The sequence below is a fragment of the Dermochelys coriacea genome, chromosome 10 (assembly GCF_009764565.3).
Source record: "Dermochelys coriacea isolate rDerCor1 chromosome 10, rDerCor1.pri.v4, whole genome shotgun sequence".
Taxonomy (NCBI): Eukaryota; Metazoa; Chordata; order Testudines; family Dermochelyidae; genus Dermochelys; species Dermochelys coriacea.
This window is the reverse complement of record NC_050077.1, coordinates 28,370,063-28,396,838: the sequence shown is the minus strand read 5'-3', so window position 1 is coordinate 28,396,838 and position 26,776 is coordinate 28,370,063. Positions and strand designations below refer to the sequence as shown.

At 37.1% G+C, this 26,776-nt stretch overlaps 1 protein-coding gene and 1 long non-coding RNA gene across 28 annotated transcripts in view; one reads left to right on the top strand and one right to left on the bottom strand.

Annotated features, from left to right (window-relative positions):
• Positions 1 to 26,776, top strand: part of RBFOX1 (RNA binding fox-1 homolog 1) — a 2,470,149-nt gene that overhangs the window by 1,550,930 nt on the left and 892,443 nt on the right. The window lies entirely within an intron of this gene.
• LOC122455962 lies at positions 17,534 to 25,043 on the bottom strand. Its single transcript, XR_006274505.1, has 3 exons — positions 24,412 to 25,043; positions 24,064 to 24,065; positions 17,534 to 17,545 (listed from the first exon to the last, which is right to left on the bottom strand). It is a non-coding gene; the product is annotated as an uncharacterized LOC122455962 (long non-coding RNA).

Here is a 26,776-nt window from a genome sequence, read left to right as displayed (position 1 = left end):
GCTTGTCCCTAAAATGGAGTGAATTTACTCGATTTTATAAAAACTCTGGAACAGACTAATCCTGTGTCCCTCAAAGCCAATGGCAAACCTCCCTTTATCTTCCCTGATGCAGGATAAGAAGCCCAGATTCTGATCTCAGTTACTTCAAACTGTATACTTGTGTCATTAGAATTTCTCCCTGGTTTACATCTGTGTAACTGAGGACGCAATATACCACAGATTATCTCATGTTGATGGGTTTTTTTCTTAAGGTAACTAACACACACCTTTTGTTATGTACACAGTAACTTAAGCATGTGTATATTAAGCACTTTATATATGTTTTATTAGATTAAAAAGAAACCTAAAGTGCACATGCTAAAGAGTGTTGTTTGTAGTCATTTAATTAATAATATTGAAGCATACACCTTGTTTCCTCCACATTAAAGAGAAGAAAACCTTTCAGGTCAGCTACCAAAGTCATAAAATATGAACATAGTGGATTAGATAGATTAATAAGAAAGTGCCTGGCATTGATTTTGTTAGCAGAGTTTTATAATGTGTGCTTTGTTGACAATTGTTTATAGCTGAAGTAAAGTAAGTAGCCATTGTTTTTTATTACTATCTTATCATAGAAATACATTGCCCTATTATAGTGTAGTCATCATTTTAGAGAGCTGCACTGTTGTGCCACTTGGAGAAACTCTAGAATTGGTAGATTTATAAGTCCTGAGCACATCCTGTAACAGTTGTCTGTATTCCTTCCCCCTATGTCCAAATAGAAGCTGTGAAAGTATTCCATCCGGCATTGCAGCATGCAATATGAATAGTGACTGAATTGTGGCTCTATAGAAAAGTTGCTGAATGTACCATAGGAACAGGAAACTGTCCTGCATCTGTCACGTTAAATGTCCCACAGAAATATTTTCTGTTTAGTAGGTGGATGAGTCTTCTGAAATGTTTCCCAAGACAACTTTCTTTTTCTTTAAAGCCTTGTAATACCTCTATTTAAAATGTGTTTGGTTGCTGGTTCATGATCTATGGTGCACCACAAACAATAATGGTTAGCTCATCTTGAGTACAAATTGCTCCTACAAAATGCATAATGTGCTGTTTGTGTTTCAGTACTGTTATTTATTGTTTTATTACTACTATTGTTACAATGTAGTATGGTAGAGAAAAAGCATCATAATGTTTGCTTTGTTGAAAAATATAACTATATCATCCTAATGATGTTTTGTTGAGTTAGAGGATATTGGTGGAGAAAAACGTATTTCAAATAAAAATATTTCTGAAATAAATTCTAGTTTAAAAATTACAGTGTAAGGGTGATGGTGGGAAGTGTGTGTGTATGTATGCGTACAGGTGTTGGGAGGATTTTGAGACTGAATCATTTGAATTAGTCATTTGAATGTACATTTAAATAACTCAACTATATTAATTATAACTATGCATAGAACTAAAACTCCCAGGTCAAACTTGGAAGCGGAAAATTAGATCCTTAATACAAGTTGTCTGGTTTTCAGAGATGTTGAGCACTCTCAGTTGGCTTTTAAGTCAGTGGGAACTGCACATGTTCAGTATCTATAAAATGATATATTTTTTAAGACCTAACTTTAGACAACCAAGTTTGAAAATGTTGGACAAATGTTATTGTCCCAGTTATGGACTAGCTCTTATATAATATGTGGTATGGAATATTTAGGGAATGTCTCCACGTGGGTTATTTGAAAATTGTGTTTATGGAATTCAGAGGGAATGATTGCAGGGGAGTCTGAGCTGCCTAATGTCTGGTCTGACCAACTTCATGCCTCCTCCTTTACTTTAACTTTTTGAATCTACAATAAGAGTGAACATAGTTTTTCCATCACTCTTTTTCTAAAACAATCCTACCACTATTGGTAAATTTATTTTCAACCATAGAATTATAAAATTAACCTTCAAGCAGTAACAGTTTCCTGAAACCATCAAAATACAAATTTCTTAATTTTAATCTAAATACACTATTCAGTATAAAGTCACACATCAGTACTACCTTCCTATTTATGGATTTTCATCTATGGACTAATTCAATATGCATTTAACTCAGTAGTTTGTACTGAACAGATAATGGAGCTGGTGCGTGCCTTAGTAAGTTTCACATGTCAAATCTTGTGCACTGTTTTTTCTGTCCCTGATTGCTGGCAGGGTACTTGAATACAAAGACATTAGTCAGAATTTGGAAAATTCAAAACCCTGAACGTGGGGAAACCATTTAAACCAAATGGAAACAAATCCAAAACACTTTTCCCAAAAGCAGTTTGGTACCTATTTATTTTTGTCACTTACTTTTAAGAAATAAAGATACTGCTTTCTGAAACAGTGGTACACAGCAAATATCTTCAAAACAATGTGCAATTATTCAATACAGAAAACTGCAGCTTTTAGAAGCTTCTGTCTTTTTTTAAGCTCCCCAACTCCAGCTAATGTCTGATATTGATTCTGAATAATTTAAATGGCAATAAAATTAGGTTTTTATGACAGTCAATCAGAAACATTTCATATTTTAATGTTCATTTAAAGAAACATAGTGCCTTCTTACCTTCTGAATTTCAAAGCCATTAAAGTAATTGCAGGTCATTAAGCTAAATTTCTTTGAATAATCAGGGCAGTTAATCTAATTCATGCACCATTCAAAGCAGTGGACAGGAAAGACTGGGGTGCTCAGCATGGATTAAAAAAAAGTTGCCAGATGGATTTTGAGCTGTAGTTATTAATATTTCTTTACAAAATATTACTCTTATACTTAATATTACTCTTATACTTATACTTAGTGTTGGAAGTGTTAAAATTTCTTTAGATCATATTTATTACTTCTATTACAAATGAAAATCTGTAGAACAGCAGAGACTTTAGCAGGTTGTTTTCTTTTCCTTTCCTTTTAAATAAATAAATCATTGCATAATTATGTAGATCTTCATTGTGGCTTAAAATTTGTTTTACAGACGCTTGCTATTAAAAACAGACTAAAAATCTCAAAAATCCTCTCATTTGGGCTCCATTTCTGACATAAGAAACATCTGCCAGCTACTCTTGATGTCCATAGAAGTTGTGAGCACATATCTCAGGGAAAAATTCAGTCTATAATACTTCCATCAGTATATGCTTTTCATCCCAATGTGCTTTACCGACCTCAAGCCAAATTATGCTCTGTTACACTGGTATGAAATTTTACTTCAGCTGACAGCAGAATTAGGCCTTCTAACATGCAGCTACTTCTGCATACAACATTTTAACAGCATACACTAGGTTAGAACAGAACAATGAATATTTCAACCAGACACAACTGCAAGAACAGACCATCATAATGACCATTTGCAGTGTTGTAGCTATGTTGGTCCCAGGGTATTAGAGGGACAAGGTGGGTCAGGTAATCTCTTATTTGACCAACTTCTGTGGGTGAGAGAGACAAATTTTTGAGCTTACACAAGCTCTTCTTGAGGTCTGGGAAACTAAGAAGCAGTCAGAGTTAGCTCAAAAGTTTTTTCTCTCTCACCAACAGAAGCTGATCTAATAAAAGCTACTACCTCACCACCCATGTATCTCTAATCCAACTGATGTAGTTCTCGAGTCTCTGCTGGATGTGCCCATCCCAATATGACTTCACCTCCCTCAACTTGTATTCAATGGGAGTAACCCACATAAGGCTCATTTACAACCTAATTTCATTTCCTATCATAGAATGCCCAATCCTTTGACCAATTCAACATCCTCATTTCCAAGGTGAACCACATACTGATTTCTTTTTGAGTGGCTGGCCAAGTCTCTGTTCCATACATTAGGGGATGGGTCAAATTATGGTTTTATACATTCTACCTTTTAACTTGATTGGCATATTACAGAAATCAGGAAATCAAAATAAATTTTAAAAAGTTGCAATTTCCTGTATTGTGAGTTGTGGAAATGGTTTATTTTAAAAACATTTCAGGTTTTTTATGGTCATTAGCATAATCAGTTTATTCAATTTACTCAAAAACGCCTGAGTGCTTTACAGGCCTAAACTCTCCTCACAAATGTTCCATGCCACTAAGCAGCTGTTACCTAGCTCAAGCTAAAAGTCTAAATAAAAATACCTCCAAGGATCCGGGTCCAGTCAGTGAGACTAGACATACATCAACTTTTAACTTACTGCTTTCTTATTTGGTGACTGAAAATATGTGGTGATCTCAGGAAAGGTCTTGATTAAGAAATGAGTTAATTGACATTTTTAAGTCCTACGTTAATTGCTTCGAGTGACCTCAATGAGTGATTGATAAATCCAGACAACATTAGATATGTTTTCTAATAAAACTCAAAATAATCAGATTCATAATATTCAATATCTTCTGGCATCAAGCCCTAACTGCCTACTGTTAAGGACAATCCCATTGGGCCCTGTGCTTTGGTGACCACAGCACCTCTACCTAAACAGGAGAGGAGCAAGGCTCTGAAAAAAATTGGCATGGGGCCTGTTCATGTGAATTCACATACAATACAGAAATCCTATCACCTTCATCTTTGATGAGAGCAGTCACCACTGAGGTGGTTGACAACAGAAAAATAATAATTGTTACTTGTACCCTTGCTGGCTGGTCTGATAATTCCATTAGTTACCGGGTAGTCTTTCAGAAATACCCATTCGGTCTTCTCTGTTGCTGAGGACTGTGACTTGCAGGCATCAGCTGTGGTCTTGAGCCGCTCACCTGACTGGTGACACACCTCTCTCTGTTGCAGCATTCTCTGCCATATATGTTTGTGCAGCCACTGGGTCTCCTGAATAAGCTTTGAGAGAGGGATTGAAAGTTGCTGCTATTTTTACTCCTATCCTCATGAATTGCATTGTTCTTCTAAAAGTTATTTATCATGAATGCATTACATATTGGAAATCAAAAGTAAATCTTTTCATATATCAAAGTGAAAGTGCAGCTCCAGCCTCAGTTCATCTGGGCTGTTTTCATTCCATTATTCATCTGTAATTTTTTTCTAGATTATACTCTTTTTTGAAGATTTCAATAAAGAGGTCATGGTTTGTTGGTTTTTCATTTAAGCAGGATAGTTTGTGTGCATTAAGAATGAGAACAAATAATGCTGGGCAATTTGGAAAACCATTTTATAAGTATTTATTTTTCTCCATTTCAGCGTTCTCCAATGTCCAATCCCACTTTAGGCCAAACTGATCATAGATTCTCCAAAGATGCTCAACTTCCTGTACTCATTGAAATTAGGGATTTGTCCATGGAAAGTGTGTATCACACAACAAAAACACCGATTTGCATGCATACATTGATCTTCTCATGCATGTAAGACAGCTGCATATGTTTCTTAAAATATGGGTCTTGTGGTCACATAAAACATAATTAAGATTTTCAAAGCTTCAATTTTCTTTTGAAGTTTTTATCAATTTGAGTCGGCTCAAAATAATACCTACTATCTGATTTTGATTACACTTGCATTGTAGCATAGGAGGAATAACTTTTTTCAATGGAGCTATTTCTTATATTAAAAAGACTTGCAACAGTAATTTCAATTGAGTTGTGTGATTTACACCAGAGTAGATGACATCAGACTTGGGCCTATGAAGTTTAAAAATGAATATTAAAATTCCATTTAAAATTGACAAAACTCTACAAAATAGAATTAATATTTGTATCCTATATGAATTTATTTGAATAACAGATCTTGTTGGGTGAGCTTATATGGAGCATCTGTTTGGTCATAGCAACATGAGATAAATCACTTTTAAGCTTAGCACAGTAATGTATTTGTAGTTTAATCAGTCTAATTTATTTTTGGTACATATGACATTCTCTATTCCATCCCTAATATTACTGAAGATCCTTGAAATATGGGATAATTTATGCCACGGCAGCACCTTATGCTTAACTATCTCCATTTGAAAGCATCTTGAAAATAGTGCCAGTAGTTTTCTTTCTATTTTCTTATGTCCATTTCCAGTATAAGTTTTATCACTACTATTTTTTAAAGCAGGTATGAAAGGCCACAGAAAATTCCACTCATTTTTTTACTAAAAGCCATGGTTCAGGAAAGCACTTAAACATGTGCTTGAGTCCATCTTTATTCAGAACTGCACTTGTTTAGCTCTAATTTCTGAATAGGGATGATTTCCTGCACTGGGCCTAGAAGAGTCATGTGTTCCTTGAGCAAGGGGCTCAAGACTTAACTGAGATGGAATAAAGGTGACAGTGAAATCAGATGTCTCAATGCTTATTTTAAAGTACCTATTCATTTTTCTTCTAACTGAGCTAGAAGCAACCAAGCCAGGTGCTGAACCTATAACATTTGCTCCATACTGCTATATAAAGAGGGGTGTGCATATTACAATGCGTTTATTACCATGAATATAATTTACACTATTTGGCTGATGCTACTATCTGAGTTACTTTGTTCTTTTGAAAGTTGCAATGAGCAACTGGTTTAAATATAAAAGTTTCAGTGGTTCCTGTGGGTTTTAATGAACTGGCTTACTTGTCTTTGCCCAAAATTAAGGAGTGGTTTCTCAGCTAGAGTTGGTGACTCACTGACCAGTTACTACTGGTTTTAACTTCAGAGGTGTTAATTTTTCAAACTCCTGCTGAGTGTCCATCAACTTCAGTGACCCACTGCCTTTACATCTCATAAAAAAAGTGTTTTGCATTCCATTATGTTCAAAGTATAGCCTTTTTAATCTGCATATTTCTTGCAGGCTATGTTGGCTTATTTCCACTGGAATACATTAGAATGGAAAGTATTAAAAATATTGATTTATCATTTGTAATGCTGAAGTGATGTATTGAAATGAAATTTGGATGCTCTCCAGCCCTCCAATAACTTTGACATTATTGGATGAATCTAGATGATCTCATTCTAATTAATATGCTAGTTCTATGTGAGAAGTGTAGAGAGAATGGACCAGAAAGACAGTCAAAATTGTAGTTCAGGTTCTGAAAACTGTCAAGCACTAAGTGTAAAAATGACGCTGCCTTACATTTTACATTTTTGATAGAAAGAAATAATTGTTTTTTTGCTGCAGGGGTTTGTGGTCTTTTATCCATGAGCACTTGCACAGGAAGGCATACCATTTGTGTGTACCATGTATGAAAACGCTAAGTACACATGTGCAGTTTTGTGTGTGGATTTATGGTTTACATTCTGCAACGCACTTGATGGTAATAAACCATCCTTTAATTGGGTGAAGGTCAGACAGGGATTCAAGACATTAATGTTAACCATGGAATGCTCTTCTTGTATGAAACTTGTGATCCTTTCCTTCTGCATTTCAGTACATGTATGCACTAGCACCTCCAATAATATGGCAACATAAAAAAGAAAGGTATTTAAAGCTGTTACAATGTTTAACATTTGGTCTCTCTTTATCCATCTACTTAGCTTTTCTTCTGAACCAATTGAATTAGTACACGTTGTTTCTATATTGGGTTTTTTTTTTAAATTCTCTTGTCCATTATGCTTCTCGAGCCTTTGTTTTTGTGTGTAGAAGTTAATAGAGGGAAAACTGCCTGTCGTCAGATTTATGCAGAGTTGTGAGTGAGTGAATGCTGCCATCACTGAAGGTGCCGTCTATTTCACATTGATTGAGCTTCCTGGGCTTGAGGGATTTTTGCAGGACTGAGTTTTTATGGTTGATCTGCTTTTGGTCATTTGTCATAAAATCATTCCAACCACACTGTTTACTGGTCTGAATGCTTAATTACTGCAGTAGCAGGGGATGGCATAGTTTTAGTTTTGACTGAATATTCATGCAGAAATGCTAAATCATTGGTAATTATCTTCTGTCTTCTCCTGTGGTGGATTTTACCTGTAAGCATCTGTTTTAAGTAAAATAATTTGTCTGTCAGAAATTAGAAATGACATTTGTTATCCGTGTCCCAATAAATGATATTGCTTGCCTTATTGTACGTTCACAGTTCATATTACAAAATTGGATGGACCTCATTGAATTTATAGTGATCGTGTGAACTTTCCATGCATTTAGGAAGATGTTACTCTTTATCACTAATAAACGCTTTTAATAGTTCAGATGAATTAAAAAACTGCTGAGATGCTTATTAACAATCCATTGTTTTTAGTCAAAATCATATCTACCTAAAAGAGTAGCAAATGATCATATAACAGTAGTTTCTCTAAAATCTGTTTTTCCCCTTTTTTAAATACTGCAAAACACATCTGTTTGAAAGAGTAGGATTTTTTCTTATTTTTCAACCTATTGAAAATGTGTAGGCTTCCACATGTATTTCAGTCCTACTTCTCCCTTTCCCTCCCCTCTGTGTTTTTTTTTTTTTTGCCTGGGATTATGGTTTTAATATTTTTCTTTTCCTGTACCTTTCCCCCTTTCAGTCTAGTCAAATTTGCTACTGTAGTCACAGCAGTCTTGTATCTTTTTATGCATTTCTTGATATAAAAGCACTTCTTAACCTTTTTAGAGTGAGTAAATTTTTATCAGAAGAGATGCATAAAAGTAGAAAATCAATGTTTTAATGCTAAGGTAACTTGTCAGTGTAACCTTAAATATTTATTACAATGTTGATGTTTCATTTATCTCCGAGTCAGCAGGGCATTCTATTTCAATTTTTCATTGTGCTGCAGTGCAACCCTTTTAAATTTATTTTACTATAACTAGAATGTTTTCCTTTTTAATCCTTTCATTGTAAACAAAAAAAACTGTACCATTAACTATTTTCTTGTGGTTCTATTTTATTTAACCAAAATAGTCCTTTTTAACTATCACCCTTATTCTAAGCTATTACACTTTAAAGTCATCTGGATTCCTTCAGGGCTGCCAAAAGGTGAAATTGACTTTTTGAGAGTGTATTGCTAAAAACTGCAGCCTGTGCACTTTTTCAAGTAGAAACATCTTGTGTGTTAAGACTGAAAGAGAAAATTTACAGCCAGTTTCAAATTGTTAGCTGAGGTCAGAAATCGAAAGTTCAATAAGTGTCCACTTTTGCAATCGCATCAACCTTGTTTAGATGACAGTGCACATTAAGGTGACTCTTAGGGAGTGGACACTCGGGAAATGTCTTGCTATTTCAATCACAGATGTCCTTTACAGGCACCATCTATTCTCAGTAGTAGATATATTTGGAAATTAAAATTGTCTTTGTAACATACATACAGAGTAGAGTGTTGCAATAAAAGGTTTTCTAAAATACAAATATAGGAAACACTAGACAGACTTTTTCTATTAAGGGATACTCAATTCACTATGCTAGTATGATCTGAACTCACTTCAAATACAGTATGTAGGGTTCTGTTGAAACAGTAATGAGGTGTTTATTTTGTTCATTAGAAAAGATCTCCTATATATTTTATTCAGTCAGAAGCAACTAACCCACATAATTCAACATTGGGAATTGAATGGCATGTGTTTATAACATGTAATCTAAAGAAGTGGAGGGTTATTTCTGGGGGGGGAGGGGTTAAAGAAATTTCAATGCATAAGCCTGTGTAAACTACAATATAGTAGATCTATCAAAGTAGCAGAATACTATTATGTTTAAAAGATTAACTAGTCCGGAGTTATTTGTCACATAATGGAAGCTACAATTGACAAATTACAATGTATTACAGTTTAGAGAATACTTAGTGTATTAGCGCTGGTTATTTGACATGAAAGTCCAGTCCAGCACATTTTCAGGTAATTTTAAAATGGTTTAAAATAATCCTGAGCACAATAATATTGAGAGAGAAAATTTCTCTAAATTGCTCCAGAATGGAAATTTTTGGCACTTCTAGATTAGTTTTCTTCTAAGAAGATTAGAAAATTCTGTCCACTAAAGTGTGTGTGTGTGTGTGTGTGTGTGTGTGTGTGAGAGAGAGAGAGAGAGAGAGAGAGAGAGAGTGTATATGGAAGAGAATTAGTTCATAGGATAACTTATCTATGTCAACTTCAGTGGATTATCATCATAGTCAAACATAAGCAGGAAGAGGGACCTGTAAAATACTCTGTTTAGATCTTATTGTCTACACTACGAAATTAGGTTGATTTTATAGAAGTCGATTTTTAGAAATCGATTTTACAGTCGATTGTGTATGTCCCCACTAAGTGCATTAAGTCGGCGGAGTGCGTCCTCACCACTGTGGCTAGCAGTGCACTGTGGGTGACCATGAATGATATCACTCTCCTGAGGCTAACACAGAAAGATATAGACCAAATGTTGCTTGAATGCGACCAAAACCCAGGACCGTTCGCTGCCATGCTTTGTGCTGCAATGATTCCAGACTACTTGCTACTGGCTTGATGTGGTAAAGTGTCCTACCGTGGAGAACGAAATAAGGCAGCCCTCCCCAGACACCTTCTGCAAAGGCTTTCAGAATACCTCCAGGAGAGCTTCATGGACATGTCCTTGAAGGATTCCTGCTCCATCCCCAGACACGTTAACAGACTTTTCCAGTAGCTGTACTGGCCGTGAATGCATCCCAAGTCTTCAAAGCAAATCAAACATTAAACACTATTGCTTTTAAACCCTGTACTGTAGTTACAAATGTGCACTCACCAGAGGTGCCTTCTCCACCTACAGGATCGGGGATCCCGCCTTGGAAGGATATTGGCTCCAAGGTGATGAAAAGGTCCTGGCTGCCAGGAAGAACGGATTCACTGCTTGCCTTCTGCACATTCTTCTCCTCCTCCTCCTCCTCTTCCTCATCCACAAAATCCTCCTCTGTATTGTGTGAGACTCCCCACTTGCAGGTGTCCACAGACCATGTTGGGGTAGTGGTAGGTCCTGCTCCCCACCCAATGCCATGTAGCTGATCATAGAAGCGGCATGTATGGGGTCTGACCCAGAGCGACCGTTTGCCTCCTTTGTCTTTTGGTAGGCTTGCCTGAGCTCCTTAACTTTCACATGGCACTGCTGTGTCATGTTCCTGTTGTAGCTTTTGTCCATCATGCCCTGTGCGATTTTGGCACATATATTATCATTTCTTCTTTCTGATCAGAGTTCCGCCTGCATAGATTCTTCTCCCCATACAGCAATCAGAACCAGTGTCCCCGTTTGCTCCATGCTGGAGCTCGTTTGCGATTCTGCGGGGACTGCATGGTCACCTGAGCTGCTGAGCTCTCCATGCTGACCAAACAGGAAATGAAATTCAAAAGTTCCCAGGACTTTTCCTGTGTACCAGGCTTATGCATCTGAGTTGAAAGTGCTGTCCAGAGCGGTCACATTGGAGCACTCTGGGATAGTTCCCAGAGGCCAGTAACGTCGATTTGCGTCCACACTACCCGAAATTCGACCCAGCAAGGTTGATTTTAATGCTACTCCCATCGCCAGGGAGGAGTACAGAAGTCGAAGTTAAGAGCCCTTTAGGTCGATGGAACGGGGTTGCTTATGTAGAGGCATTTGTTATAAAATCAACCTAACACGGCTAAATTCAACCTAACCCTGTAGTGTAGACCAGCGCTTAGAATCATAGAGTTAGAAGGAACTGCAAGGGTCATCTAGTCTAGGCCCCCTAGGATTTGTTGTATCTAAACCATCCAAGGCAGATAGCTATCCAGCCTCCTTTAGAAAACCTCCAGTGAAGAAGTTTCCATAAGTTCCCTAGGCAGTCTGTTCCATTGTCCTACTGTTCTTACAGTAAAGAATTTTTTCCTGAGATTTAATCTACATCTGCTACACTGTTGTTTGAACCCATTGCTTCTTATCCTGCCCTTTGTGGCAAGAGAGCAACTTTTCTCTCTCTTTTTTATGGCAGCCTTTCAAATATTTGAAGACTAGTATCATGTCCTCCCTCAATCTCCTCTTTCCAAAATAAACATACCCAGTTCCTTCGGCCTTTGCTGTTATGGCTTGCATGACATCCCTTTTATCATATTGGTCGCTCACCTCTGGATCCTTTCCCGTTTGTCTACCTCCTTTCTATACATTGATGACCAAAACTGGACACATTACTCCAGCTGAGGCGTAACCAGTGCCAAGTAGAGCGTCGTTATCACCTCCCATGACTTGCATGCTATGCCTCTGTTAAGCAGTGGTTCAAGTAGGGTGGTATGGTCCAATACACCATACCATTGAGATATTTATTGGGGATACGCCATACCGAAAAGACACAGGAGCAGAACGTGGGGGTGCTGGGTGGCCCCATGGCGGCAGCTCCTCCAGTGTAGCTGTACCGCCCCCAGCCCTGTTCTCTGCCAGGGCTGTACAGACCCTAGACAGGAGACACAGCTGTGTGGAAGGGCTGGAGGTGGTACAGCCACACTGGAGAGCTGCTGGTATGGTTCTGCTCCTTTCGCCACTATGGTTCCGGAGAGCCTTGTGGTTCAGAAGTCTGTATCTGGTGCAGCGGGAGGACAGAGCCCCTAACATGGGATGGGGAAGGGACAGGAAGGAGTTGGGCAGGGGGGTATGTGGGGAGGTCATGTGCTCCCCCTTTAGCTGGTGCGCCCCCTTTGTGTCCCTCCCATGAGCTACCTATGCACAGCGTATTGGTAAGAAATAAATTCTACTTGCACCACTGCTGTTAATGCAACCTAAAACTGCATTTGCTTTTTTTGCAACAGCATTTTTATTGCTGGCTCATGTTGAGGTTGTGATCCATCACAACTCCCAGATCCTTCTTAGCAGTGCTGCTGCCAAGCCAGTTATCCCCCATACAATATTTGTGCATTTGGTTTTTCTTCCATAAGTGTAGCACTGTACATTTGTCTTTGTTGAATTACATTTTATTGTCTGTAGTCCAGTTCCCTCTGAGTCTTAGCTTTGTTCTCCAAAGTGGTGGCAACCCCCCCACCTCCAGCTTTGTTTCATCTGCAAATTTGATCAGTATGTTCTCTCTTCCTAAAGATGTTAAACAACACTGATACAGAACAGATCCCTGTGGACCCCCACTTGAGACCTCCTTCCAATCTGACATCATTCCATTAATTGTTTGCAATTGTTTAGCCAATTATGTATCCACTTAAGGGTAGTTTTGTTGAGTTTGCATTTCTCCACTTTACTTATCAGAATGTCATGAGGGACTGTGTCAAAAGCCTTGCTGAAGTCCATGTACATTATGTCCACCACATTCCCCCTATCCACCAAGCCAGTTGCCATGTCAAAAATGGAAATCAAGCTGTTTTTGGCATGATTTGTTCTTGGTAAATCCATGCTGGCTGCTACTGATTGCCGCTTCATCTTCTATGTATTTGCAAATTGAATGTTTTATACATTGCTCTAGTAGCTTCCCTGGTACTGAAGTCAGGCTGACTGGTCTATAGTTCACCGGCTCGTCCTCCCCACCCCCCCCTTTTAAAGATGGTGACTAGGTTAGCCCTTCTCCAGTCTTCCAGGACCTTTCCTGATAACACATGGCCTGGAGATTTTCATATACTTCTACCAAGCACCTAAAGCTCATGCTTCTCATGCATCACCATGGAAAGTGCTTAGTGATGAATAAAAGCATAGTTACCCTATTGTTTTGATTGCATAGTTGCTTCTATTATGCTTATATGAAGTAGTGGAAGGAGTGGGGAGATGAGACTATTATATGGTGGAATTTGTTTTCCAGCATGGTGGTATTCATGATTATATTGTGCTCCCAGGTCTCTGCAGCAAATGTGGAGGTGGTTTGTCTTGTCTCTAGATTGGGAAAGGAATCTAAATTATGACTGACTCCATTCTCTGTCAAGTCTGCACTTCTCAAAAAACAAAGCTATCTCTCTTCTGATGGCATCGCACTAAGACCCTAGATCAGCAGTTCTCAAACTGTGGGTCGGGAACCTAAAGTGGGTCATGACCCTATTTTAATGGGGTCATCAGGCCTGGTGTTAGACTTCCAGAGGCCTGAGGCCTAAGCCAAAGCCTGAGCTGCTTCAGCTCTGGGTATTGGAGCTCAGGTTATAGGCCCCCCCTGCCTGGGGTGGGGGGAGGGTATCAGAAGTATCTCTTCTGATACTTATCAACAGTCTCTTCCAGCTATATCCAACGAATTTTCTTAGGGACCTATTATCCAGAAGGCACCAGACAGGTTACACTTGGAGGCATGTCCAATGATTCAGCATAGACGATCATTTTAAGTGATGCACACTCTTGTCCGGAAAACAGAATTTCTCAGGAATATGAAAGGAAAATGCATTTCTGGTATAAGTCCACTAAAATCCAATGGAGTTGTGTCTGCTTTCACCAGGACTAAACATGACATGGCATGTACTCTGCCAGCTGAAATGTATCTTTATGTATAGGCCAAATTTTGTGCCCTCCCTCCCCATTTTTTTACACTGGCATAAATCCAGAATAAATCTGTTACTTCACTGGAGTTATTCTGGATGATGGCTGATGGAAACAAAAGCACAATTTGGCACCATGTGTTTTAAATACAAGCATTTGTGTTTTCTAATAATTAATTTGAGATCATTTAATGTCTTTTATAAACTCTTCCCCCATTTATGTCTTTTAATTTCTTTTAACTGTTGACCATGTGTCATCTCCTCTTTAATTCATTCTTTTTTTATTATAGGGGTTGTATAGCTTCTATTTCAAAACTGTCCGTCTTTGTTCCTCTAAACCTTTTGTAGATATGTGTTTGAATAGCTTGACAAACAAAATCACACCACGGATACAAATTTATTATGCACGTTGCCCGTGATTCAAAAATTGACCTGCTTGGTATTTTTATATGTATTTTTTCATTTGGCACATCATCAGTGAGATTTATATATAGATTGTTACCCCTTAGCAAAATTGGCATTTTATAAGATCACATCTTTGGTGAAAACAGTAAAGCAGTGATTGCCCAATTTAGTATAAGTTCACTTTCATTGCCCACTCAGAATTGGTGGTGGCTTATTAATGTTTCAACTTGAGAGTCTGGACTTTTTACAATATAATTTAGTTTCCAAAACTTTAGCATAAGCTGAAGAAAAGAGGTGCTAAGGGTGCTGTAGGGAAGGATATGTGGCAAGAAGATGAAGACCATGTCAACATGTACAGATGCCACTATTTGTTCATATCTTCCTTCCCAATATGCTACGATTGGTAGTTGTAAATTGTAGGCTACACCTTGTTGGCATTGAGAGCATGTGTTGGGTTCTCTCAAACTTTCTGCTTAATTTAAGCTAGAGGGACTATGGCTTGCTAATACTGCATTTGTAGTTTCCATAAAATTTGCAGCATTGGCCTTTATATCAATTATTGCTGTTATGTTTTTAGTTCTATATCATCTCTAGTGGCTTTGGCAAAACAGAATAGTATTGAATGTTGTTGTCAGTCATTGGAGATTCAGCTGACATATTGCAAACATTTTTATTGATTTACATGTGTAAGTACTATCAAGTAAGGAGGTACCAGTGGTAAAGGATGAATCATTTTCTCTCTCCAGTACCTGTGACAAGTATAACCCAAATGTGGTAAGAGACCTAGTGCTATTTTCATTTCTCTCTCTTTCTCCTTTTCCATTCATTAATCAGTGAATACTGACTTGTTGCTGATACTAGTGATTTGTACTAGCTGCTGTATGAATCAACGGAATTTTCAGATTTCTGTTTCTTTAGAAAAAGGCATCTTTCAGCAATTCTTTATTTTCAAAAATAGTGGCTCATTTACAGCATTCAGAGCATTATAGTTACTAATACACCCCTTCCATTATATCTACAGCTATGCTGGTCTCATTGTCTAAGTTAGACATCCAGTCTGAAGTCCAGTCTTTGACCTTAAGGTATAACTGAGTTTCTGCAGTTTCTCCTGTTGCCTGAAGCTAAGGTGCTGAGACAGACAGCTACATTTCTTTTATTTCCAATACTACTTGGTATTTATATCTCATCACTCCACCAGAAAAATCTACATAAATAAGTTTAAAACTTTTTAAAAGACCCGCTAAATTAAATGAGTTTACATAGAAACCTCATTTCATGAGTATTTTCAGGCCCATATCTTATCGGAAAAAAAATCTTATTACACAAAGGGAAGATGAGGTATAAAAAGCACTTTACCATTCTAAAAATCCAAGATTAGTTTCTCTTTCTGGACAGTATCCTTCATGATACTTCTCTTCCCTGTTGAGGTTAGACTGATGGCTGCTTTATGACTGAAGGTCTTTATATCATTTGACTTAGTGCTTTGCTTCCCAAAATGAATTTTAATTGGTAGCTGTAGCTCCTCTTCGCTTTGGTCATTGAGAAGAATTGTCTTGAATGGATTAGTAGATTTCCTTGTGGAAAACATGTCTGATACTGAGAGTTCACAGTTCTTGAAGTCAATGCTCTTGAAAATAAGCTGTTGAATTAATATATTTCTGTATTCAAGATCATTTAATTCACTCCCTTGGTAAGTATGCGTTTTGTTACTTTTTCTATACGTGGGCTATAACTAAGCACAGTAAGTCACATGGCGGTTTTGATATGGATCCAACAAGTCTTCCAAATCACACTCAGTGATAGCTACAAATTCATAACTAGTCCAGTCAATGTCACCTTCTCGGATGTAAAGGACATGGAAGAGTCTTCAAAGCTAACAATGTATTCTGTACATTTTGTAACGAACGCTTATGGTGATACTGTTTCCAGTTTTTAAAAATCCACCATATTCCCTGATAGCTTTTATGAAATATAGAAATGAAGGGTACAATTATTATGTACATCCTCTTCATACAACCGCACTCCAAGTTAGGAAGAGATTTTTTTTTGTTAATAGTATCACATCCTGAGCTTTGAGGTGGAAAGAAAACTGTGCCTGGGTATTTAGCATGTATTTGAGGTGGATGGTTATAGAAGCCCATCTCCTGTTGTTGTTTGGGTTTCATTACAGGGTTTGGTGTTTAAATATTTCATTGGATTTTTACATTGGGAAATCTGCCAATGCAACAAGCACATCTTTCTCTTTCCTTATCTTCCCTTACCCCTCCCCTCTGCCAAGGATCAGGATCTTCAATTTAAGTGTTTTTCCTTCTCAGTAACTTCTAGTTCTGTTTAGTAATCTTGATCTAAACAAGAAAAGGAGTACTTGTGGCACCTTAGAGACTAACAAATTTATTAGAGCATAAGCTTTCGTGAGCTACAGCTCACTTCTGAGCTGTAGCTCACGAAAGCTTATGCTCTAATAAATTTGTTAGTCTCTAAGGTGCCACAAGTACTCCTTTTCTTTTTGCGAATACAGACTAACATGGCTGCTACTCTGAAACCTGATCTAAACAATGAATCAATTTTTCAAAGAAGCCTCAACATAGTCTGTTAACTTACTAATGCAACTTAGTGAGTATAGTTCTTAAATACACACACACACGCGCGTGCACACATACACACTGAATTTGTGCCATTGCCTGCAGAGTTTTTGAATGGAAAATAATTATGCACCCAAAATAACAGGCACAAATTTGGAAAGTGGATTTGAAACGCCCTTATTGATCATACTGAAATTTGATTCTTAGTTACATGTGAAATTTAAATAGCTGGTATCCCTCACAATTATTTTTTTCATTGTATAACATGCATTTTCTCTCTTGCCTATGTTTTTACTCCTTCTTCTGTTGTTGTCCTTAAGACTGGTTTCATTTAGTTACTCTTTAGTCCTGCCATCTTTTTGTATATCTTCTTCCCCATCACCTCCATCTGATTTGTCTATCTGTCACTTCTTGTCATAATAAAAACTGTACTATCATTAGACATTGTCTGTTTACTTCATGGCTGTAGATGTCTAGCACAATGTGGGACCCTGATTTAGCATAAGTCATTATGTACTATGATAAAAAATAATCATTTCTTTGCTGCATTACTTTCAGTAGTTTCAAGATGTAGGACTTGCTGAAGTGACAAATCTTTACTCATACATGCAGTCCATGGGGATCATTGGCATGATGTAAATTTTGTAGAAATAGGTCAATAGTCTCTATGAAATTGGTTATTACCATGTTTTATCTAACTGTTTGTTTTATATTTTAATGGTCTATGTAAATGATAGACAAATATAGATGTTAGACTAAAAACTTTCCTTGTCATTTTAAAATTACAATATTGATTTTTGTATTCCATTATGTCTCATACTATAAACCTTAATTTGAGAGTAGGAGGACAGGATTAAGTTTAAATGGGCTAAATTCTAATAGCCAGCATGTTACATGTGAACCACTTGAATTCAATTGGTTAATAGAACAGACATATTAATTATTTCAGAGCATAACTTTCTCTCTACAAACAAGGGGGGGGGCGGGGAGAAGGGCTTTTAAACCCTAGCGTCAATGACAAGGAATCTAGTTAGTGACATAATTCCCTCTGGAGTCTTCAAATACCAGGAGAAGTTATGTTACCTCACTTGATTGGAACTTCCTAGAGAAATGAGAGGTTGAGGGAGAGTGAGGGTTTAAACAGGGAAGCCATGTGTGTTCTTGAACACAATGCCACAACCTGCAGATACCATGACCTCCTGAGTTACAGATGTGTAGATCTGCAAGTTTGAGCTGCAAGTTTGTATATTTACCTTTTTTTTTTTTTTGGTAACTAACTTTCTGAAATTTTTCAGCTAGTTTTCAGTAATGCATTTCCATATCATCAATTATTAAATTTATTTTTCTTTTATTGTGTTTGGACTTGCACATAGGGTAAATCTAGCCTACGGGAAAAATTCTAAGTGTCTGTCTGATTTAGGAACTAAGTTTCATTACGTATTCGAGATTTAGCCTGCTAAATCACTCAGGGCCAGATACTTATTAGTATTTAGTTGCATAACTCATATGGTGGGAGTTAGACACCTATGTTTAAAATTTGGCCCTTAATTGCTTCTAAAAATGGGGCTTGGGCTCTTTCAGAATTTTATCCCCTAGCTATAAACTTTTGAGTGCACCATTTGAGGAGGTTGACTTGTGGAGTCCCCTGAATACACATTATCTAATATAGTTCCATTAGAGTTTGATCTGTTTCTTCCACATTACCTGGTGCAAATTGGACAGTATTTGAAATACAACCTCTTACTGCTCAAGGGGTCCCCTTGTTTTAAGTTTGAGATGCTAGGGATTATACACTGATTTGCTGTAACCTTGTGTGTCTAAGTTTCTGTCTGCATCATAAGTTGGAGTATGAAATGAACACTTGAGAAAGGTGCTTTTGATAATATATATAAGAAACTAGATCCATTTATAATTACTTATGCTTGAAAGTCTCCTTAGTCGTATCTGCCAGAGTTTGACAACTCTGAATAAGAAACAAAAGTATGTATGTGGTGCAGAGGAAATTATTCTATATGTGATGTATAATATAGACGCCTCTATGAATATTTTCAAAACCAGTTAAGGTTAATTGTTCAACCTATTGTATGGAGAATATGGTGTGCAACACTTGCTATTGTTAATAGGATCTAATTTCCCGGCACTGAGCAGCAAAACATCCCTTGGTATCTGAAAGGTCAGGTAAGGAAACCTGAAGTAACTATCATTTAGATGTATGTATTACCTTGTATAACAGTTGTACAGTTTGTGTTGGATGGCCCATTTTATAACTTGGAACAAGGGAGGAAACATCACCATTCCTGATATAGAAGGACTGGAAATTGGAACTCTTTACACAAGAGGCCAGGTTCATCCTGGCTGTAACACTAATAGAATGTATACAAATACATTTCACAATGTGTACAATTATGCTTTAAATATATGCTTCATGAAAAACTCAATATGCAAAATACTAGGCTAGAGTTGCTAGATTTGAGGAAAAGCTGTATGTGATAATAAAGGGGATTTACCTTCAGATTTTCTCCTCTCTAAAGCTCTCTTCCCCAGAACATAGAGAACACTAGTCATGAGCAAATTTCATCTGCTTTAATTTGAAAAGGGATCCCAAAGTTTTGTGTTTTCTTTTCTTTTAAGAATATTGAAATATATTAAGGTCTGTAATTCAAAGTGGAATTTTGTATATCTTACACATTCTTCCAAAAGCAAGTTCTCTTATGAGATTTTCCATATTTGGTACTGGTTGGACTGTAAACACTATGATATCATCTGTTCTTGTGGTGTCTTGGTATCTTAAAGAGAAAGTGCAGAAACATGAGAACATAGGGTGAAATAATTTCAAAGCTTAGAAATGAAAATGTTCAACTTGAGTTGGATTTGAGAACTTTATTTTATGCAAAATGATGCAGGATTACCGTCACAACCACAATGAACTACTGCAGCTGCCAAGTGAAGATGAGGAAATAGCTTTTGCTGCCTCTTCTTAGATAATGTCATTCTAGTTCTGATAGGTTAGGCATAAGCAGATGGTTGTCTGCCTATCCACCTCCCCTTCCCCTAGGCTAAGGCACCACCCATTCACAATAGAGGAAACAAAAAGCAACAAATCTCTGAAGAAATAGGATCTGGGGCCACCATGATGGAGAACAGTTCTAGCTTTTCACTTTGTAGATGGGAAAGGGGTCCAGGTCCTATTTCATAAGATATCTTACCTTCATCCCATTTTCTTCTTCTCAACTGATTTTGCTCTTGCTTTTCCCTCTCCTAACAGCTGACTGTGCTATATCAGGGGACATTAGCTTGCCCCCTTCTACACCATCCCTTCCCTCCCCAACACCACCAACCTACTTTTCGTCCTATGATCCTGCCTCCCACTGACTTAATTAGAGCTTCCCTGTCACCAGCACAAAACAAGGTAGGAATTGGGAGTAGTGGTGCTGAGGAAAGAGAAGGGTCTTGGTCTAGGGGTTGACAGAAATGGTAAAGCTCAAATCCGTGGCAATTGGAGGGATGGAGAACCTGATTTTTTGCTAGTAATAAGGAGAAGAGAGTTCTTGACAGTCTGGGTGAATATAAAGGTTAACCCTGGCACAAGGTGGGAAAGGCCATACTGAAGGACATTGATACAATAGAATAGCAAGGGAGAATTTAATGAGTGAGCAAGCCTAGTAAGGTTCAGAGGCTTGGTTTTGAAGCTTAACAAAACCTTATCCACATGTTATGAGGCTCCCTTCTCTGTTGACTCTCTGTCTCTCTGCTTCTAGTTGCATTTGTTTTGTGGAAGATTTCTCCTCTGACAGCAACACTTTATGGGTGAGCTCGGTAGCCCTACTTAACACCAGGTGTTGACCTGAGTAAATCTTCTCTTCCCCACTCCTTCTTGAAGCCTTGGAGAGGAGAGAGAAGGCATGTATTCTCTCTGATACTACCAGGAGATACCTTTGGTAGAAATCTCTTTGATCTCTCTCCTGCCATCAAGAATCTTCTTGTACCTTTCTTCCTCCATCAGCAAGAAGCTGAGTCAGAACATATTCTGATACAAATCTTGCACTGACCGTTTAATGTTGGATGTTCTCCTGATGACAAACCAGTGTGCCTTCCTGGCCTAGTGTGATATATAGGGGACACCAGATTGTGGACTTCCCAAGCACAACATTCACCCAAGAGTATCACTCACAGGGAAGGTTTTGAAAGGAAAAAAGCAGGTCAAGAACCCGCTGTATAAGCAAGGAAGGGAGGGAGTTAGGGGAAATCATTCAAAAGTGACTTAGACAGTTTTGAAAATGTTAGTTAATCACAGGTCTGGTTTGTTTCAGGTTTGCTTGAATGTTCTAGCTGCTGCTTATATTGCGTAAAGCAATTTGTCTATCCATATGTGGCACTTTGGTTTCAAAACATTACATTTCCAGAATGCATGTATTAATTTTGTAGCATCATCATTTTGATTAGTACATTACTGAAGAGAGCATTAAAATGTACAGCTTAGAAATTCACAATTAAATTATGTATTGATTATTTTGGAGCTGTTAAATTTCAGCAAAGCACCCTCTGACAATGGTTTAACAAATATTAATCACAAGAATTTTGATCAAAGTGTATGTGGTGTGTCAGCATATTGTTTTAGCTGCAAAGGAGCCAAAACGTCTAATACATTTAAGTTTATAGTAATGTAGAGGAGTAATTATTTAATTTTTTGTTCCTATTGCCTTCTGGAAATATGAGCCAAATATGGATAGTTTATTTGGATTTTAAGGAGCCTAATGTTTCAAGATACTATCTTCTGTAATGTGTTTCAGAGTTCCTTAACAACATTTGTTATATAAGAAATGGAAGTGTGTCGGTTTTAACACTGATACAGGATCATATACATATTTTAATAGTTGATAGTTTGTAGATTTATAATACATTTTATGTTTATTAAAATAGGTAATTTAGCAGCAGAAATTAGTGTATGAAACTATACTATATTTTAGATTTCATTATTTTCCCCATATTTATTAAACACTCTGAGATACACTTAATGGTGAAATACCAAGTTATGCTGAAAATCTTATGATAGTGTTTCAGTTTCCAAGAAAAGTGTGATTTGGTGTGGATGTAAGTCATTTTAATGTGGAAAAGAAGACTGCTTGCTAAAGGTCTCAAATCAGGATTGGAATCCCCTTGTGCTAGTCATTTTATAAGCAAATAATATTTTTTTAAAAAAGTCCCTGCCTAAAAGAGCTTCCATTTAAACAAAAGAGAGAGGCAAACGGGTGGCAAGGAAGGATGTGATATAAAAGCAGAGTGATCAAGGTAAGTGATGGCATGTTTCCTGTCAGATTCTCCTTTTAGATGTAGTGGTGTGGAGAACTTTGAGAGGAGGGAAAGAATGAGTTAAACAGAGCATTGGGGTGGGAGAAGGTATAACAGTGTATGAGGGGACGGAAAAGATAAATGGGAGATGGGCCAGAAAAAGGGAAGTTGGAACAGAGAGACTGTGGGAGGGAGCTGGATATTCAGGCAAATTGAATAACTGAAGATTAAGAAACTAGAGATTTCCACAGTAAACAAGAGAGAATTTAATGTCTTAACCACACATAAAAGCAAGTGAAATTGATTTTACGTGGAAAATAATGTTTAGGGTAATATGGAAAAATCACTGTATGAATGCAATCAGTTACGCAGCACTTTCTTGCATGTGAATTCACAAGTGGCAAAATCATTTAGAGAAAAGAGGTATAGCCCAGTCTTTTATTGATGTTTTTTATTCTTTTTAATAAGTAGATGGGTATTTGGAGTGTGCATCTTCTTACTATAGTATTAATTTCAGATTGCTTAAGTGCTTTTCTGATTCAGGCTAAAACACTCAGTACTTTGCAGGATTGAGCCCATAAGCACACTCCCATACTCTCTTTTTACTTTGTGTGTATGTAATGACATATTCTCCAATTGCCTCCCCAGTAACGCATTTTGGATATTTCTCAGTCTTAATTTAAAACAAAATTCTGAAGTAGGAATACAGACGTTAGAAAAACAATTCACGTGCGACTCAATACATTCAGGATTAATCAAGATATTAAAAAAAATTCCAACAAATTCAAGGGACTACATGATTACAGATCACAATGTAATTTTTAGATTGTAAAGAGAATAACTTGTATGTGAACATCTCTTTACAATTATTGTCATGGGAATGAAGAAGCACAGTGTTAATGTTTTATGTATTCTGTGAAGGATGATAATAAACTGTACTTCTTTGACCTTATTAATGTTCTGTAATTTGATTTGCTATCAATTTGCATTTTTCTCTGCTTACACCCTTAGTAACCTGTGAGGAAGAGGTGTAACTGACAGTCAATCTAAACACAAATGAATACTGAAAAGGTTAGAAATATCAGGCATGATAATTCTGATACCTCATTCTCATGAGAAAACGGCACAACATTAATCTATTCTAATAACTGGGATTGTTACCAAAATGGGAAAGTTCAGTCTTGCTATCTTAAATGAGGACTGCAAAGGGAAATAAATGATTTCCCTCCACTTAGTTGTATCCCAAAAGGACTCCTCATTTCAGACAAACAAATAAAACCCCTAAGTCCTTGTTTTGTCTTACACTAGAAATAACAGGTCCCAATTTACCTCTTTTTACTGGAGAGGACTCTGTTCAAGATTGGAGGGGATTTTGATTTTTACCCTGTGTAGAAATTTTTCAACTCCACAAGCCAAATAGCTAATAAATGCATTAGTCCTGCATCTTAATAGGGTGTGTGTGCGTGTCCATGTGTGCAGTTTTTGAGAAGATGTTGACAAAGTAGGGAAAAATCTGTGAATTTTATTTCATAAATGCCATGATCTATTTTGACTACATATTTAATGCAATGCTCTTTTATGTCTCTTTATACAAATTTACCCTAATGCAAATTTTTATCTTGAGACTTCTTTTTTTTACCAGAAAATGTACTGTGGTATTACAAGTGCTCCATCTCAGACACACACAAACACCCCACAACATTCAACATTTGATGGTTATCATTTTGAAGAGCAGCTTCCTATTGTTGGATCCAAAGCAAGAATCTCTGGGTTTTCACTAGGGATCAAAGCACACCTCTGGCTAGTTTAGTTGAGGCTTTAAGGATTTGTTTCAAAGTCCCATTCAATCTTAGTTCAGTCCCTTCTAGTTATTTCAATGGACACTGGATTGGGCTCAGAGTTACTTAGAAATGTATATGGTCTTTGATACTCAGCCATAGCCCCAATATGTTGACCAACGAAAAACAGCTGTACAGTTTACAGTAGAAGATACTGTTTGCTCTCTCAGCAAAAGGGTTAGTTTAGTGCTGATGTATTGTACGACAAGTCAGTATTGCCAATGGCCGCTTTTAGCAAACTGGTACTTTTTTCTTCCTTTTTAAAAAAAATAAAATAAAATGGGTTTAATTCATCTCTCTTGTAACTGCAATCACTTAAATATATTTTCATGAGGTATATTGGTCCAACAACCCGAGTTGTACAGTTTCATGATATACTTTGATCTTGATAACTGAGGAAAACATATTAAGATGTGTACATCCTCCACTTAAATGCCTTGTGCACATATACATACACATGCATGCAAACATTCAACCATATCCTTTTTTGTAAATGATTTTTTGTATGTGTGTGTTTTTCCAGACAGTTTAATAGTCATTAGTTTCCTGAAGTAACAACACTATACTGGATGTAATTTTTTTTCTAATTTTTTTGGTTGACTCTTGTGCATTTGAAGAAAGCTACACAATAATATGTGTAGACTGCACACTAATTACAGTCCCTCAAAGTCAAAAATATGAATTTCTGAAATCCTAAACTTGCTAAATTTGAGCAGGTCCTTTTTTGCTATATTTTTGAGTTTCAAGGGATTGGAAGTTTTTTCACAGACACATAACTTCAAATTTAATTTAGTGTCGTAGTGAATTGTATAGAGAATAAAACACTGTGCACAGCTTTGAATTTTATTATGTACTCTACCACTCCCTGTTGAAATATATGAATAAACAGATGAATCATACTTTGGTGCTAACTTATATTATGTAATTTTTTTAATATTCAGTTGATGTGCACATTCCTTGATAATTTATAAACCGTGTGTGTGTGTGTGTGTGTGTGTGTGTGTGTGTGTGTGTAAGTAAAATTAAATGTGCTTTAAATTCATATAACCAAATACATTCAAACAATGTAGAATACTTGCTAAGCTATAATACTTCAGAACACAGTTACAAGGAAGCTCTCCTCTAGGAGGTAAATGCTTTGAGCCAGTTAAAATCAAGGTTCTGGTAGATTTCTCATAACTTATTTTGAAGATATCATGAGCCTTTCTTGTTTATACTTAAACTTCAGGATATATGAGTTACTTTTAAAGGAATAACTTCATTCTCATAAAGGTTGACGGTACATGTTTAATATATGTAAAAAAAATTAGAAGCAAAAGCTGAGGTCACTCTTTGGTCTTTTGCAATGGATGGGGAGAAACAGAAAAGAAAATATTACTTGAATTTGCCATTTAAAAAACACACGATTGCACATTGCTTAGGGTAAGCATTAGCAGGTCCACAAAGGAAGGAGGGCAAAAAAACCCCCAACCTAAAAAAATCAACTTTCACGGCCTGCAAATGAGTAGCCCAGTGGAGGACAGTGGTAGAATTCTATTTGCTAGCTGTTGGGATTCTTTGACCCTACCCATCCTTTTGTACAAGGATAAATTTGCCACACAGGGCAAGGAATGTGAACAGAGCTCTCAGCTTGTCCATTCGTTCATTGCTGGTGTTGGCTTTATGGCAGCACAATTAAGTTAAAGATACTGGTCTCCATGACATTACTAGGTTTCTGCTGTGTTTCTAGATATGATCTGGGCTGCAGCTGAATGTCACTTGACATGGGGAAGGAATTTTTTTCTGATGTAGCATATTGATAGTAGGGTTTCATATGAAGGAAGACAATGGGATGCAACAGTGTATAAATGGATAAGGGCATATGGGAAGCAGTTAAGGACATGCCTTGTTAGTTCCCAGAGTTTTGTTTAGAGTTGTAAATTGTATTTGGTTTATTTTTCTTTCTTTCTTTGGGAGGACCACTAGGACCTTTAGGAAGAAATGCGTATTCAGGAGGGACTTAAAAGAGGAGAAAGTGGAATTTCTGGGGTTTATTTCAAACCGTAACCCCCCAAAAGTATGTGAGGTCACCAGGATTCATGGTTGTGGCTAAACAAAAGTTGTCTTAGTAAAGAAGTTAATTAGTACATACTTATGCTGAATATTTAGGAGGTGGGCATGGAGAGGTGGTTGCTGTTGATGGATGCTTGACACAAGTGTCATTCACAGCTTTGGAAGCTGCCTTTTTAAGGGTACGACAAAGAATTATGCCTGTACTTAATTTTATGCTCAGTGTAGTTTCATTAAAGTCAACAGGACTATTTTCAATGCATAAAGTTAGGTAAAGTTTTTGTAGAATCAGGACTTTGATGTGAGCTCTATGGCGCAAATCCTGTTTCAATCCCCACCCCCAAACACACACACTGATTTTTAGGTTCTCCCCTCCCATGCATCTCATCCTTCTTTGTAAGCTCATAAAGGCAGGAACTGTGTTTTTTTTCTTTGTCACTACTGCACATAGC